Source organism: Pseudorca crassidens, chromosome 2 (genome assembly GCF_039906515.1).
Source record: "Pseudorca crassidens isolate mPseCra1 chromosome 2, mPseCra1.hap1, whole genome shotgun sequence".
Taxonomy (NCBI): Eukaryota; Metazoa; Chordata; class Mammalia; order Artiodactyla; family Delphinidae; genus Pseudorca; species Pseudorca crassidens.
Genome location: NC_090297.1, coordinates 96,217,767 through 96,234,434, shown reverse-complemented (window position 1 = coordinate 96,234,434; position 16,668 = coordinate 96,217,767). Strand labels below are relative to the sequence as shown.

Sequence of the window (16,668 nt, the reverse complement as noted above, 5' to 3'; positions counted from 1 at the left end):
ATAGCACATCCAAATACAGAAGTGTACTTGCTGTGCCTTAGCGACTCAATTAAATGTCAGGCCAATTTTATGTGCTATTTTAGAGCACCTTTTAAAATAGCTTGGTGGGTACAATGGTTGACTCTTCTATGTGATACTGAGAATGGTAAGAAAAGCTCTACTGAAGAAACAATTTGGCGTATGGTACATCTACCACCTAGTGGTAAGTCTAGTGACAGACTGAGCTAAAAGAATTGCTCTACAGAACTTAGCAAGAAGAAGGAATCATAGGCAATTGATAACAGCTATAAGACTCCAGAGAAGAAAAACAGTCGTATACTACTTGTTTAGTTGATCTTAATTGATATTTTTTACCATCAGAAGCTGAGAAGTTTACTTCCACAAACACATGGTCTATCTACTCAGATTAAGTAGCTTAATTACACTTCCTTCCCAGGTCCCACCCAATTTTGCCTTCTAGGTCCTAAATCAGAGAATTAATAGCCACCAGAATTCTGCTATGACACTATGGCCAGTGGAGGGTGATCAGGATAATATTCAGGGTATCACATTCCTTTAGCCAATACATCTAGTAGGCACCAACTAAGTACTCAGTGCTATTTCAGGAAAGATCTATGGAAGATCTATGGACTCCTTCCAGGACTCCTACCACATCTTTTCTAATCCCCTTTTCACACATCTTCTGGCTAATTTATTCTTTCTTCCACAGATTCTACTCTCACCTGCTTTTTTTTCAGAGGAAATGAAGAGAGTATGGCTGTCAGCATAAAAAAAGTCCAAGACCTTTTCTTGATACTTACCACTGATCAGTCTGATTCCCATTTCAGATGAATCCAAAGAAACAGTTATCAATAAACACCAACTTCTTGGTACAAGAACTATTTCAGACTTCCAATCAGGCAAAAGAAACTTCCCAAATGAAAGGCATCCCTTCCTCAACTTGTGGCCCGCAGGTACACCAACAGAAAACAGTTTATCTCAAGGGAATCAATCTCAGGCCACAGAGTCGAACCCAGAGCCACCTCCAGTCACTTCTTCCATTCCCTGGTGCAGAAACCAGTCTTCTGAGACTCGGCAGGTTTTGGCTGCTCACTGTCCTCCTTCCCTGTCTCAAGTTTCTTAAGTTCTCAGTTTCCCCAGATGGGGCCTGAGTTTCTAGAGGGAGGGGGTAGGCAAGCTAATCACAGCACACATCTCCCTCCCCCACTCCACTGGGCTGTGTCTCAATAGTAACAGGATATAACACACACACACACTGCTAGAAACCAATTCCACTGTCACAAGAAACACTCCTTTCAAAATGGGACTCAACTTGATCTTTCTTCAATGTTGGTGGGAGCAAGGGGTGTGGCAAAACCAGGGCCCACACTGCTGAGTCACTTAAATGGTGAGGAAGGAACATAAAGCTTGAAAAACTCTGCCAAAGAGTGGTTTTACCCTTATCAGCTACTCCCCCTCTCTTTGTATTAGAGAGCACACTTCATTGGCTTTCTATTATCCCCTAAAGTGCTCTAGTGAAAGTGAGTGATCTAGCCCTCCAACTGCCAACTAGAGGTAAAATTAAGAGGTTTAAAAAATGGCAACAAGTGGGCTTCCCTGGTGACGCAGTGGTTGAGAGTCCGCCTGCCGACACAGGAGACACGGGTTCGTGCCCCGGTCCGGGAAGATCCCACATGCCGCGGAGCGGCTGGGCCCGTGAGCCATGGCTGCTGAGCCTGCGCGTCCGGAGCCTGTGCTCCGCAACAGGAGAGGCCACAGCAGTGAGAGGCCCACGTACCGCAAAAAAAAAAAAAAAAGCAACAAGTAAGAGGAAAGGCTTCCTAATCTTTTGAAAACCACAAATTACAACAGAACATAACATGCAACCGGACTATGTTTCAATTGCCTATTTAGCTATCTACCTGTCCAATTGCCTGGCCAGTTCCAACTTTCCTCATCCTCAATCCGTCTACCAATATTATATGAAAACATTCCAGTCATTCTTCTTTTTCTCCTGACACTGAATTATCATTAACTCTAGGGTTGTTTTTTTTTCGTTGCTGTTTTTTGTACAGGTGACTGAAGAAATCTAGGTTCTTGGAACATACCCATGGCTTTACTGATACGCCAAAGTTCCCCCCACCGCATCCCCCAGCACCAGTTGGCACGTTCTATTTATTTTTCCAACTTTATTACGATCATTTTCAACATAAAAAAATTAACACAATATAATGAACATTTGTATACCCTCCATCTAGATTGAAGCTTTCCATTTTCCATATTAGGTTTCTTTCTCTATCTCTATACATATACACACATGCATACTTTCAAACAGTCCTGCAAAAAAATTTTTCCAAATACAAAAATTCATAATAAATTCTTCAGAATGCATCTTCTAACAAAGATATTCTTCTGCAGAGCCCCTATAACATTATAATACTTAAGAACATTAACAACAATTCTATATCATCAAATATCCAGTCTGTATTCAAATTTACTTAATTTTTCTCAAGTATATCCTTCATAGTTGTAAACCCGGCTCTTCCAACCCAGGATGGAATCAAGGTTCACTAAATGCATTTGGTTGTTAGGTTCTTTTAGTTTCTGCTAATTTAGAAGAGTTCTCCTGCTTCCCACCTGCCCCCACCCCCCACCCCACCGTGCTCTGTGATACTGACTTTTCCTCCCAGAGTCCAAGCCAGTTGCCTTATAGAATCTCCTTTTTTTTTTTTTTTGCGGTACGCGGGCCTCTCACTGCCGGCCTCTCCCGCTGCGGAGCACAGGCTCCTGACACGCAGGCTCAGCGGCCACGGCTCACGGGCCCAGCCGCTCCACGGCATGTGGGATCCTCCTGGAGCGGGGCATGAACCCGTGTCCCCTGCATCGGCAGGTGGACTCTCAACCACTGCGCCACCAGGGAAGCTCTCTCCCATATTTTGAATTTTTCAGACTGTTTCCTTCCTGTGAACTGGATGTTCAGTTTTGGGGTTTGATTAGAAAGAGGTTAAAATTTGGCAAGAATATTTCATAGTTGGTGTTGTATACTTTACTTCGCAGCGTATCAGGAGGCACATAAAGTCAGGTTGTTCCACTACTGGGGACACTAACCTGAAACCCTTGGTTAAAGTGACGAACATCAGTCTTTGAAAGGAATATTTTCTCCTTTGCAAGTAAAGGTTAATTTGTGGGGTGATCCTTGTCAGCCTGTGAATGTCCTGTTCCCTAGTGACTTTACCATCTGTTCATAATCCTTGCCTGAGCCAATTATACTGGGGGGGAGGGGGGTTTATAGAATCATGATTCCTATCATTCTTTCCACATATATTAGGCTGGCATGTAAAGAAAAGCTTTTCTTCTTTCTCTTTCACTTTTTTTTTTTACGTGTCATTCATATTTTATTTATCCAGTATGTTACACTCAATTATATGAGTGCACTGAATGCTCCAATTGTCCCAAACTGGGCCAGTGGGAGCCTCCTTTAAGCTGACTCTTCTGTTCTTTTGACATGATCCCATTTAAATGATTCCTTTCTTTCCGACATAAGAAGATATACCAGGCTCATCTTGTTCTTTCTCTGCTTCAGACCTAGAATCAGTCATTTCTCCAGGGAGCCCTGATTTCTTTCAGCGGGGAAAGGTATTTAGAAACTAAAATCTGGATATAATGTCTGCCTATTGCTATGAGAGGTGTCAGTGCTTCTAAGTTCTTTCAGTAGAGAGAGAAATTAATCTTTTTTGTTTTACTCATGAGTACATATTGATACTTTTTTTCAAATTTAACATTACCATTTTTAAAATTTTTAATTTTCCTATTTGTATCTTTTTTTTATGGTGACAATCTTGGTCTCTAACAGCAATACAATATTTACTTATTTGCTTTAGTCTATACTACACATAAAATAATTTCAAAATTACAAGGCTAATATTATTAACAATAATCTATGCAGTGAAGTGTCAATATTTCATTGAAGTTCTTTTTTTCCTTAGAATATATTTCACAAAGAGTATGCATAGTCAAAGTACTTTTTTCTGGGTGATTGTGTAATCTTCCTGATATGTAGTTAGGTTCATTTGTTTCTGTTTATATGCAATTTTAAGATTTCCTTTTTCTTCTCTTAATTTTATTTTTTGACATATAAAACACATCTCAAAAATTTTAAAGGTATACTCAGAGAAGTCTCATTTCCATTCCTATCCCCCCAACTCTGTTCCACTCTCCCCAATTTTCATTAATTTCTGGTTTAGCCTTCTTATGTTCATTTTTTGAGGTAGGAAAAGCAAATATGTATTTATATTCTTATTTTCCCTCTCTTTCTTATTCAAAAGGTAGCAGCTAAAATATTCTGCACCTTGTTTTTTTTTTCACTTGTAAATCACTTTGTATTGGTTCAGAGAGTATAAGAATCAACAATTCTTGAATGTCAGGAAAGACCAAGCCTGGTTACACATATATACAAACCTTACATGTTTGTAATAAAAAGTCATTAGCCTTAATTCGCAGTCCTCTTTAAAGCCAATACTGATTTTCAGTGAAGCTCACAAGATGTGAAACTTGCAAACCTTACTGCAAAGTACGCTGGGATATTCTTTAAGATGAAAACACAACTGCTTACAAATTAGGCAAATCTGTATTCTTCAAACAAATTGCTATGAGAAGAAAAGTTATCACTGAAAGCAAGTAATCAGTGGATATCTCTAGAAGGAAGATGGAGTCTGGCATTTTGGAAGGTGGCCACATAGACTGAGTAAATGCCATCTGTGTAATTTCTTAGCCTATCAAATTGGAACAAGATTGGAGATGTTATAAGAACAATTCTTCCTTCCTTGATCTGGAAGTCTAGCTTAAATAAACTTGAAAGCCAATTACATCTTAGAAATTTAAACCCTCTTTACATATTCACTTGAGTGAGTGAATCCCACCTGTGATATGGCAGAAGAAATACAAGTAGCTCCCAATAAGTAGCAGCTGAGTCCATGAGGGTCAGCATTCAGAACCCTAGACTAATACTCAACAAAGGTTAATGAGACATTTTTTTTAGTCACCATCCACTGCTTCCCATCAAGTACAGGCTCAAGGGAGGAAAAAATCACCAAAACTCAATATTAAATAACATTATCTGACTTTAAAGACCTAATGTTAAATACTATGTAGTAACAGGTATTGCTTCCAGAGATGAGTGGGTCAATGGGACTCTTCAGAATCCATTCTGTAGTTAGACTGGATATTTTCAGGTTCAAAGGACAAGGTGAAACCACTTTAAAGATCAGCTGCAGCAAGCTTTAGTTTCCACAGCTCTTAAAAACAAAACACAAAATATTAAGCTTCTAATACATGGACAAGAATCTATCAAAGATCATCAGTCACATCAAAAACATGATTGTAGGGCTTCCCTGGTGGTGCAGCGGTTGAGAGTCCGCCTGCCAATGCAGGGGACACGGGTTCGTGCCCTGGTATGGGAAGATCCCACATGCCATTGAGCAGATGGACCCATGAGCCATGGCTGCTGAGCCTGCGCGTCCGGAGCCTGTGCTCTGCAACGGGAGAGGCCACAACAGTGAGAGGCCCGCGTACCGTAAAAAACAACAACAACAACAACATGATTGTAGGGACTTCCCTGGTGGTGCAGTGGTTAAGAATCCGCTTGCCAGTGCAGGGGACATGGGTTCGAGCCCTGCTCTGGGAAGATCCCACATGCCATGGAGCAACTAAGCCTGTGCGCCACAACTACTAAAGCCCGTGTACCTAGAGCCCGTGCTCAGCAACAAGAGAAGCCACCACAATGAGAAGCACGCGCACCACAACAAAGAGTAGCTCCCATTTGCCACAACTAGAGAAAGCCCGCGTGCAGCAACGAAGACCCAACACAGCCAAAAATAAATAAATAAATAAATAAAACATAATTGTATTTTTCATTGTAGAGAGGCAGTATTTGCCATCCTTCTTGATGTTCTAACTTGAGGTGTTTATGTTCAATTTTAGATAAGTCTCAGTATAAAATAATGACCTTAGATAGCCTACAAGAAACAAGCTGGTTGAAAGAAATTGTAGGCCGAAACATCTTTGGAGCTATTGAAAAATAAGAGCTACCTGTTGTTCCAGAATGAATACAGTACAATCCCCCTATTCTCGCTGCCTCCCAGACCTGAAGACAAAGTTTGCGTTTTCCTGACCTATGACTTTCTGATTAGCCATATTCTAATGAGTAAAGTGGACAGATAAGCAAGGATAAAGGTCTCTTGCTTTTGGCTGTATGGTAAACCAAAAGCCAAAACCAACTCTTGTATAGGAAAAGTTATTCAGCTAATTTTACCAGTAACACTGCTAGAATATCACTGATCTAAATGTTTTTCAAACCATTTTTGTTTAAATCTTGGCATACAAAGAACAAGCAAATCCACTCGAGGGCACTCAATTAGGATTTTTTACTTAAAGCTGATTAGCAGTTTGAAATCCACACTTGCTAGCATGGTGAAAACCAAGGTCCTGAATGCCTAGATTTCTATGACTTTCTAGTTTAAGCAGCTGCTTCAACATTAGTGGCTGTGGCTAAGATTTTCTTATAGAGGATTTGTATTTTCAAAACATTCTGGAATCCTTTGACTGCTGGATCTACCCTTCACAGATGACAAAACAGAACAGGGGTGAGAGTTAAGTGACTTGCTCAAGGCAATTTGCTACCAACATTAACAACAACAACAACAAACCCAGTTAAGTAAAAAACAAAACAAAAACAACCCCCCCCCACACACAAAAACAGTACTATTATCCTTCCTTTGTAACAGGGTGGGGGAAACAGCAGCGTTCCCCTTTATTTTCAAGGAGTTAGTTTACAGAACAGTCTACTATTGCACTAAAGCTTTCTGAACTTACAATATCAGTTGAACATGGTGAGCTTTGGGGGAGGGAAAAGAACTCTCAGTTCCAAAATCCACACTGGTTTTGGGAGAAGTGAAATGATGCAAAGAAAAGTCATATTAAGTTGCCAATGAATTGCCATTGAGAGATACTGCTCCTTAGACGTGGAAAGGGTGAAGAGAGAACAGGAGAGCCCAAACATTGTGGAAGCAAAAAGCTCCACTCTGGCATATGCTTCAACTGTCTTTTGGGGATGGATTGGGGAGGAGGAGAAAGTACAAGCAGTCTAATCCTGACACTTTCTGATGAAAGAAATGACCCATGAGCTTCCCATTGGAATCAAAAGCAATTTAAAAACTCCACCTGATATATAAACCAATTCAAATGATTGTGCTAATTTATTTCTTCTAGTTGAACTACCTATAAAGTAGAATTACATATTTATAACTATATAAGCCTAAAATTTTAGACATGAAATTTATTATTATTTTTTTAGCTGTATCAAAGCAAGAAAATATCTTAAAACGTAGATTTCTCCCAATAGTGAGTATTTACTTCCTTTTAGGAAAATGCCTCTTCTGTTGATATTTTATATTTGGGTTTTAATGTAATTTGGATTGGATACAGAGTTTATCCTTTACCCCTCTACCCTTTTTTTTTTTTTGGCCGCACCTCACGGCATACGGGATCTTAGTTCCCCAACCAGGGATCGAACCCGCACCCCCTGCAGTGGAACCTCGGAGTCTTAAATGCTGGACCACCAGAGAAATCCCTACTGCTCGTATTTTAAATAATTTCTGCTTTCTTTTAAATGAGAAATATCTGATCTTTTAAAAAATATATAAGTAGAACATTTAAATGTAATTTATTTAGTACCTTTCATGTAAGGAGGAGAAGTTCGTGTGAAAGATTTAATATTTAAATTTTAGATACTCTTAAACCTTCCAATCCTTAGTGTCTCTAGTCTTTCAGAGCCTCTTAAAAAAATATAGTAAGTCCCCTACATACAAACCTTCAAGTCGCCAACTTTCAAAGATGTGAACGTGTTTGCTTGTCCAATCACGCAAGTTAGTTCACGTGTCTGGCATACGTTGTGCATCCCCTACCAGTGGTTGTGTTTTTGTGTACTTTACTGTATAGTACTGTATAAAGTACAGTAGTACAGTATCTTTATTTCAAGCCCTGGATGTCCAGAAGCAAGTGTAAAAGCAGCAGTGATGTAGCTCGTACTGCTAAGAAGAGCCAAGCAATAACGATGGAAACAAAAGTGAAAATAATTGAGAGAGTGGAGCGACAAGAGGAAGAAGTAACTGAAGAACCAAAGAGATTCACAACCCAGGAAATGGCAAGGGAACTTTCTTTATTTGACGAGGCACTGTTAGTTTTTGAGGCACAGGACCCGAACATAGAATGGTACACAAAGGTTGCAGCAGCCTTCAGAATGTTCAGAATGCAATCCAGTGCTACCGTGTGCTGAACAGAACCTCAAAATAAATCTAAACAGACCCAGGAAGTGAGGTCTGAAATTCCTTTGATCATTTTAAAGGGCTTCTTTAAAAATAGAAAATAAAGATAGTTGGTGGTATGATTATATTCTACTAGATTAGGTAGCTTTGACTTCAATGCATCATTGAGCAAACAATGAGATGTCTTTTATATTAAATAGCAGGTTGTAAGGTTTCACAGCAAAATATTTTTTCCATATGCTGGAGAGCAGTTACAACTGGAACCATCTAGAGCCTCCCGGCTCCTCTGGGGAGGAGGACTGTGAGTACTGTTCTCTAACGGGCTCTGAATTTATAGAAGTTTGGCCTGGAAGGCCTTGAATACAGCACTTATTCAGCAACCCCTCAATGTGGGTCTGGAAAGTTCTCCTTAGACTTAGGCAGAGAAACAAGAATATCCCTGTAAAGACCACCTTAAGAGGTCTTGGCCTGTGGTTATACTAAAGGCCAGATTTCAGGGAGGTAAAGGTAGAACTGGCATAGAACTCTGCAAGCTTGTTGTGCTCCAATCTCTAAATCTGGCTGTGTCTTTTCTACATAATTCTTTCTCCCGTTGCCCCAAAAGAAATTTCATTCATATTTCTGTAGTACATGTTACACACTGGACTAACTCTGAGGAATGGTTCTGCCATTCATTCAAGTCAAACACCAACTTTTCTAGGGATAGAGACATACTAATATTGGTATAAATAAAGCAAAGCCTTATCTACCCTCCCCTTTTTACCCTAACGTAAACAGACCCCTTCAGGACTAAAAAGGAATCTTTTGTCTGGGTCTCTAATCTATTCACTTCCGGCTTAAGGAGGAAACTGCTCTCCTGACTACCTGGCTTACCAGCTTAGTTAATTGTCTTTCTGAGCTCTGCCCGTTTTTTCCTATCATCTTTCTCTGATCTTTTACTCTTTGGCTATTTCCTCAGTCCCTCAATCAACTCCTTCTGTGATTTTCTATGTTTTGAAGCCAGAATCTCACTAAAAAGTCCTCTCACGATCTTTATAATTTTACTATCTTAATCCAGGAATTCACAATATAAATTATCATGTTAAGGAAATTCTCATATTCTGACCTGATTTTTAATCTATTGAATCCAAGAAGCTCAGCCAACCAGAAACTAGAGATGAGGACAGAGAGTCAAAGTCATTCCTGACATTTCAAAGAGAACACAGACTAAATAAATGCTATTGGTTTAGTGGAGGTCTAGCCATTCCTTATACTTTTTCTAGAGACACCCTTGAGTTCTTGGCAAACTACCTTGGCTATACAGATGAAGAAACCACAGTCCTGTCCTGCTAGGAGGTAAAATGCCCATACACCCAAACTCATGACCTTGCTTTATCCCAATCACGACATTAATCAATTCTAGGCAAGCAAGCTGTCTAGGTTTTTAGCCTGGGATCCATGGATGGGTTTCAGGCTGCCAACTCCCCCTTATATGCAAATTGTTACATGTATGTAATTTTTCTGGAAGATAAGCACAGCTCTGATAGGGCTCTAAACTCCAAACAGTTGGGACCACTACACCAGACTCACATGACCCAAATAGTAACCTCATAAGAATGTAAATGCCACAGGATAGATATGGACCTTTGCCTTGTTCACCGATGTATCCTAAGCAGCCAGCACAGGTCCAGGGACACAGCAGATGCTCAACCTTGAGTTGACAGGGATGCATGATTTCTGGTTATGGCTTACTCTGCATACCTTGGGAAAGAAGAGTAAGTATAGGCTATTTTCCAGGACCTCTTTTATGGGGCACAAGATTTCCCTCATGGCCAAAGTCATCCGAGATAGGTGGTGGCTGCATTACCATCCAAATAGCAGATTTCACAACAATTTTGGCTAGCCTTGCTAGATAATCTGAAAGAGTGGTTCTAAATCTGGGATCTCTCAAGTTTAGCTGAGAAAGCTGTTCCAAAATGCACATCCCATCCCATTTTCCACCTGCCCCTTACTCTCAACCCCTCCCCATTCGGATTAAGTAGGTCTAGGTTAGGGCTCCGGTTACCAATATTTTGAAAAAGCTCCCTAGGTGACTCCCTAGCTAGCTCCCTAGCTTTTACTCCTTCCCACTCCATGAGGAGGACTGATCTGAGACAATCTAAGCAGGATCTGAAAAAGCAAACACAAGCACATGGAGTTTACCAGGCTCTTGATAAAGTGACTCAAGGAACACAGGGAACAAATGAGTTAGTCTTGTACAGAAATAAAACAAATAAGGCCAAGAAGTAGAAAATCTGCTTTTAATACCAACTCCATCTGTCAGCTACAGACAATCATTCAGATGGATCCACAAGGGTTTAGGAGAACATGACAAAGCCTGTCTGAGGAAGAGAGACTGTATTTTTACAATGCGTTGGTCCAAATTCAGTAAAAACTGGCAAGGTGCTCTCATTCCAAACATGCCCAGTGCTCAGCTAATCCCCTCCCTGTGAAGTCAGAAAAGAATGCGCAGAATTCTGAACCCTCTACTCCCCAAATAGGAGAGGTTCCTTCTCCTGAATGCAAGGGTTGAAACTAATCCCATCAACTCTCCACTCCTAATTACAAACTAGAGAAATGAGGTGCCTTCTCAACATAGGTGCTCTTTTTAAATTTATTTTTATTTTTGAATTTTATTTTTTATACAGCAGGGTTCTTATTATCTATTTTATACATATTAGTGTATATATGTCAATCCTAATCTCCCAATTCCTCCCCCCTACCCCCCCCGCCCCATGCTCTCCTTCTTAACCGTTCTGATTTGTAAACATTCTTTACTCCACCAAATTAAAAACCAAGCCTTTTCCAACCTCAATTAATTCTCAACTGGCAAATAAGAACAGAAACCACCACCAGAGTAATGTTTCCCTCTGGGAAGTCCCGGGGAAGGGGTGTCACAGGGTCAGTCTATCCAGTATGCATTTTCCTTGGACTTACACTTAGAACACAATGTTCCCAACCAGCTTGGTCTCTTCTCTGTTACAAACCTGAAGTAAACAGATTCTACAGCAGCTACAAGCCTGTTACCAAGGCCACTGTATTGATCAGTATAATTAACATTCACAATTCATCTAGTCCAGCATGACAAGCCAGCTGGGCTATTCTCTATAAGAGCTGAACACTGGGAATCTTCATGTCTTGCTTGCAAAGAAGTCTGGTGCTCTGGACACTAAAAACTCAAGTACTGAATTAGAGGCTGGATGCCACCTGGCCACCCACAGGAAACTGAATTAGTTACTAGAACAACTGAACACACTTGCCATTTCTACAAAGTACAGACTTCTACTTCCAAAACAGCAAAATTCTGGAGGTCCCCCATTCCCCTGAATCCTGCCTAGGTTACATACTGTGGGGAAACAACCTACACAGAATTCTCAGTGCCAACCAGAGCCCAAGCTCCTGATTAGGGCAAGCACTGGGCCAGTTCCCTGAAGACTGTGACTCTGAAGGTGTGTTTCAAAGACAAGGGCACATATAGCTTTTGAGCGCTGAGCTCAGCCTTTGGTGCAGAAGAGGCAGCCAGGGTTGCAGAACGAGAAGAATCAGAAGTTTGCTCAGCACTGCCAGGCAGAGCTGCTGTTTATTACTTTTATGATTCCAACACAGATTCCAAAATGAAACTGTTCAACTCATCAGTGGCCCCCAAATCTCAAACACCCTAAGAGTAAGCTTAAATCAAGAGTAAACCAGAATACCACTTTCAACTGTGGGCAGTGTCCCTAATGCTAAGGGTTTCAAACTTGGTGGGAAATTCAAATTACCTTTCCCATTATGTCATAAGGACACCTCTAAGCTTCTGGCCTACTGCCTTGTGGTTCTCATGCTACTGGACTAAGATTCTCAAATCTTAGCCCGAAGAGTCTCTTACCTATTTCTGGCATTATAAAGGGATCTACTAAGCTGTTAGAAATTCTCATCAATTTCTCACCTGCAGTTCTTGGTACTCCGTTATCACTCACGTGGGAGGGGGTCTAAGTTAGAAAAACAACACTGGCCAGCTGAAGTGGAAAGTGAGGCGAAGCCACCATGTGAGTCCAACTCACTTCCTCCTAGGGACAAGCATCTCAAAATACTTTACTCAGTAAACAATTATTGTCAGTATTATGTACCAGGCCCTACATACTATACATATGTACGGGATATGGTCCTTGTCCTTAATACTGTTGGTCTAGAGAAATCAAATGAAAAGTAAGATTCAGATATCACCGTCAGTCTTGAAAACAGTCTGAGAAGTACTACATTGAAATCAAACCTATTTTTGAGAGACACAGAGGAGCAAATTATTTTGTTTAGTTTTGATACGCAGTCTAGTGAGTCCCCTATTCTAAACACTGCAATGGAATCCACTCTGGAGATTTAGGGGTACCAACAGTTCCTATGAGAGCAATGGGGCTGAGATAGTACAAAAACTCCCCAAAGTTGCTGAAACGCTGGTTTCAATGTGCGTAAGTTCCTCAGTTGAACCCTCAAGGCATTTATAATGAGTCTCTTGGGAAGCTGAGGAGCATCCCAAAGAGGGGGGTGAAAAGAACACCAACAACCTCAGCTTTGTTCCAAGGACAAGCTGCAAGCTGGAAAGTTAATCTCAGCTGTTTCTTGATCTGTAAGGGAGAGAGATACTATGGCTTAGAGGCCTGGCCTTCTAAATCAGGGCTTTAAAGCCAGGATCCAGAGATGAGTTTCAGGGAGTCCCATAAATCCTCTGAAAGTATAAGTTTCTGTGCTCCTGAATTTTGCCGAGGAAAGAACAGTGATTTTTATAAGACTTTTAAAAAGGGATCTGTGACTCAAAAGATTAGGAACCACTGTTCTGGAGTCTCTAATCCAGTGAATATCTCAGGAGCATTCCCTCAAACTGGCAAAAGAGAAACCTATTTATCTACCTTTCACACATATTTGTCTACTTATTGACCTCCCTTCTGAAGTTAACAACAGGGGGTGGGGGGTGGGGGGTGCAGTTTGAGAATTTAAAGCGAGTAGCTCTTTTCTACATCTCCAAAATAAAGCTAACTGTCATGAGAACCCCAAAAGGTTTTCCTTAAAGCCTTTGAGTAAGGATACAATGTGGGGGTGGTCAAAGAGGGCAGAGCAGAATCTATCCTATTGACTTTCGTGACAGGTCTCCTTTTTGATTTCAGGATCCTAAAACCATAACTGGAATAGGTCATAGCCCAGAAACTTTGACTTGCAGTCAAGCCAGTCCTGGGGTAAAGGGAAAAAGTAATTCCCATTATAATACCCATGGAAATCTGTCCTTCAAAGGTTCACCTTAATACAGTTAATAAGTACTAGAAGAGTAGGAGCCATTTATTAAAAACAGAACTTCCAAACTCCTGACACTGCTCAAAACACAGTGGTATGAACAACTTCATTCAGGAGGCCAAAATGAATGGAACATGGTTATACTCATCTGCTCCAGGCCTTCAGCCCCTTCATTCTGCTACTCACCAGTTCACCATCCAGCTCAGAGAGCTGCGCACACTGCAGATCAGCACATTAGCATTTTCCTTGGCACCTTGAGCACATAGGCGCAGTGGGATTCCACTGATGCCATTGTACACACACACAGGCTCAGGAAAGGAGAGAAAAATACATAAACAACAGGGCTTGCTCTAGCTGAGCAGTTCTTCAGATTGTAAAGAACTAAACCTGAGGCAGGTCCAAGATGAACAGCATGGAACAGTGAGCAGTCCCAAACCCCTCCCGTTAAATCCTCACTGCTAGCACACAACTAAGTACAGGGTGTCCATTTTAAAAGAACTGAACTGGTTTGGGCTGGTAAAGGAAAACACTTTAAGCCCATTAAGCCCTAGAAGTTAAGTACAGAGGCACATTAGCTGAGGCATTGGAGCTTTCAAGACAAGAAAGCAGGAACATGCTTTGCCGTCCTAGACTGGCGGTTCTGTCAAAGTACTTTCCCAATCTCTCCCCAGCATTCCAAATAATACCTTTCATCAGTAGTTCATTACACTGTTTTATTCTGTGTCCTGTTTGGGTAGTAAATGATTAAGCCCCACTGTATATTGCTAAGCAGTACCAATCATTATATACATTCTGAGATTAAGGCACCTGACTGAATCCTTTAGAAAAACTGAACAGAGATAGGAACAAAAATGAAACCAGTATGAGTGTTAACAAAGGCAAAGGGTGCTCCACCCTAGATCTGTAACTGCTATGGAGCAAAGGCCACACATTTCTGCAAGAGAAAATCAGTTACACGTAATTAAGAGCAGGCTGTTTAGAGCAGAGAGAAACAGTACCTGAGTGGGTGTGAGGGAGTTGGAGTACACAGGCCTGGGATCTGAAGGTGACCATATACAAACATAAGGTCACAGCTCAGATGAGCCTTTGGAATTGTTTCATGTGATTCAAAGATTCTAGTTTGGAAAGACTCCCAAACTATTACAGGTTGAGGAAATAAACTCCTGGACTCAGGCCAATGTCTGACAAACGCCCTCATTCTATGGGTACACTGTGATTATGGGGAATGAGGTGGGGGAGTGGTCAGGTAGAACATATCTCATTTCCATCACAAGCTCTAAACTCTCCCACTGTCTATATACTTCCTGGAAATCAACAAATAGTCTAGTGTTCAACCGGAGTAAGCTCTACATAAAATAACATTTTTGTCAGGGAAATTTCCTGTTGAAAAGATATTCCAATAGAAACATCTTTGTTTTGGCTCTTTGAGAATATTTTGAAATTCCATCTAAAGCAGGGTACTTTTCAGAGTGTAAGAAGGCACTCACTGACTAGCATGCTGGGATAACAGGCATAAACCTGAATTGTACCAGGTAAACCAGGACATATGGTCACTCTAGTTATAAAGGAATAAGTACACTAATTAGTATTTACTAAATGCTAGTCTCTTCAACAATCTTGTAGGACTATCATTATTCCTCATTCCACAGGTAAAAAAATGGAGGCTCAAACAGGTTCAGTCACCCAGCTTGTCCAAAGGTCACACAACTTTGAGATGGTAGAGGCTGAAGGTAAACCTCACTCCAAAAATCAAGTGCTTAACTTACATCATACTCCTCCTCCTCCTCACAGTTTTAAGAATAAAAAGGCGGAAGTTAAAGAGGTCTCAGGTAACAGCCAAACAACAGTGGGATAGCAAGAGAACTACCTGAATGAGTCAAAGGGAAATGCGGAATCAGAATAGAATTCACAATTCAATGTGAATTTTTAACTACTTACCATATGCAAGGCACTGATAGTGCTGACAAGAGTTGGAAGGAAAATTTGTGGTAAGAATCTGTCTTTAACCTTGGATTCTCGGACTTCAGGAAAAAACTCTGGTCTATGCAAATGTACTGTTCTTCATACATGAGGGGGGTGCCTCTGCGCCACCTCAATGTGATGTATTCTGAATTATTATACCCAGTATAAGGTTGGCCCTTCTTTATAAAATTTAATATTCAAATTTCCAAACTTGGGAAACAGATAGGTATAAATGATTCTCCTTTATTGGCCAGTTCCTTTAAATAACAGCCCCAAGAGAGCATTAAGGTGCTTATTTACAGATTGCAACTACTTGAGGTGACAGAGTAAACTTTTAGGAGTCACAGGCAACTAAAGATCTACATGATTCTACGTATCAAAATATCTTTTATAAACAACTTTACAAGAATATTATATTGGGTAACACACACTGGATCCAAATACACCTTCCTGATGAAACAAAAGGTACACATTTATAATCTTGCCAGCAAAGTATCTAGACAATGAACAGATTTCTGTTACAAGTTAAAAATCTAAAGGAATTTACAACAAAGTAATATGGAAACTGTGCCTAACAAACTAAACAGAATCAAATAAGAAAAAGAGAGGTAATCAATATCTGGGGGAGAAATCTAAAAGAGATAGGATCTTCTTACACCTCTGATAGGATCTTCTTACACCTCTGACTCCTGTTCAAAGACTGGCACTAAAACAGTAGTCATTCTAAAGAGAAGTAAGAGATACTAATGATGTGGAGAAGATAGGAAATGTCAACCTATCAAATCACTTCTCAGTGAATCTAAGAAGTACAGGTGTAAATTCTATAAAACTGCACCAAGGGCTTCCCTGGTGGCGCAGTGGTTGAGAGTCCGCCTGCTGATGCGGGGGACACGGGTTCGTGTCCCGGTCTGGGAAGATCCCACATGCCGCGGAGCGGCTGGGCCCGTGAGCCATGGCCACTGAACTTGCACGTCTGGAGCCTGTGCTCCGCAACGGGAGAGGCCACAGCAGTGAGAGGGAGAGGCCACAACAGTGAGAGGCCCACGTACCGCAAAAAAAAAAACAACAAAAAACAACAAAACCGCACCAAGAATTAGCCATAACATAATCCTGATAAGAAGTGGAT

General features: G+C 40.8%; 1 protein-coding gene across 4 annotated transcripts in view; it reads right to left on the bottom strand.

Annotated features, from left to right (window-relative positions):
• AHCYL1 (adenosylhomocysteinase like 1) overlaps positions 1-16,668 on the bottom strand; it is a 45,917-nt gene that overhangs the window by 18,976 nt on the left and 10,273 nt on the right. The window contains exon 1 of one of the 4 annotated variants that reach the window (XM_067727188.1): positions 801-820. The exons of the other annotated variants lie outside the window; for them this stretch is intronic. The gene's annotated coding sequence lies outside the window, so the exon portion shown is untranslated. Of the gene's footprint in view, positions 1-800; positions 821-16,668 lie in introns of those variants that run through there. 4 annotated transcript variants of the gene reach the window in all.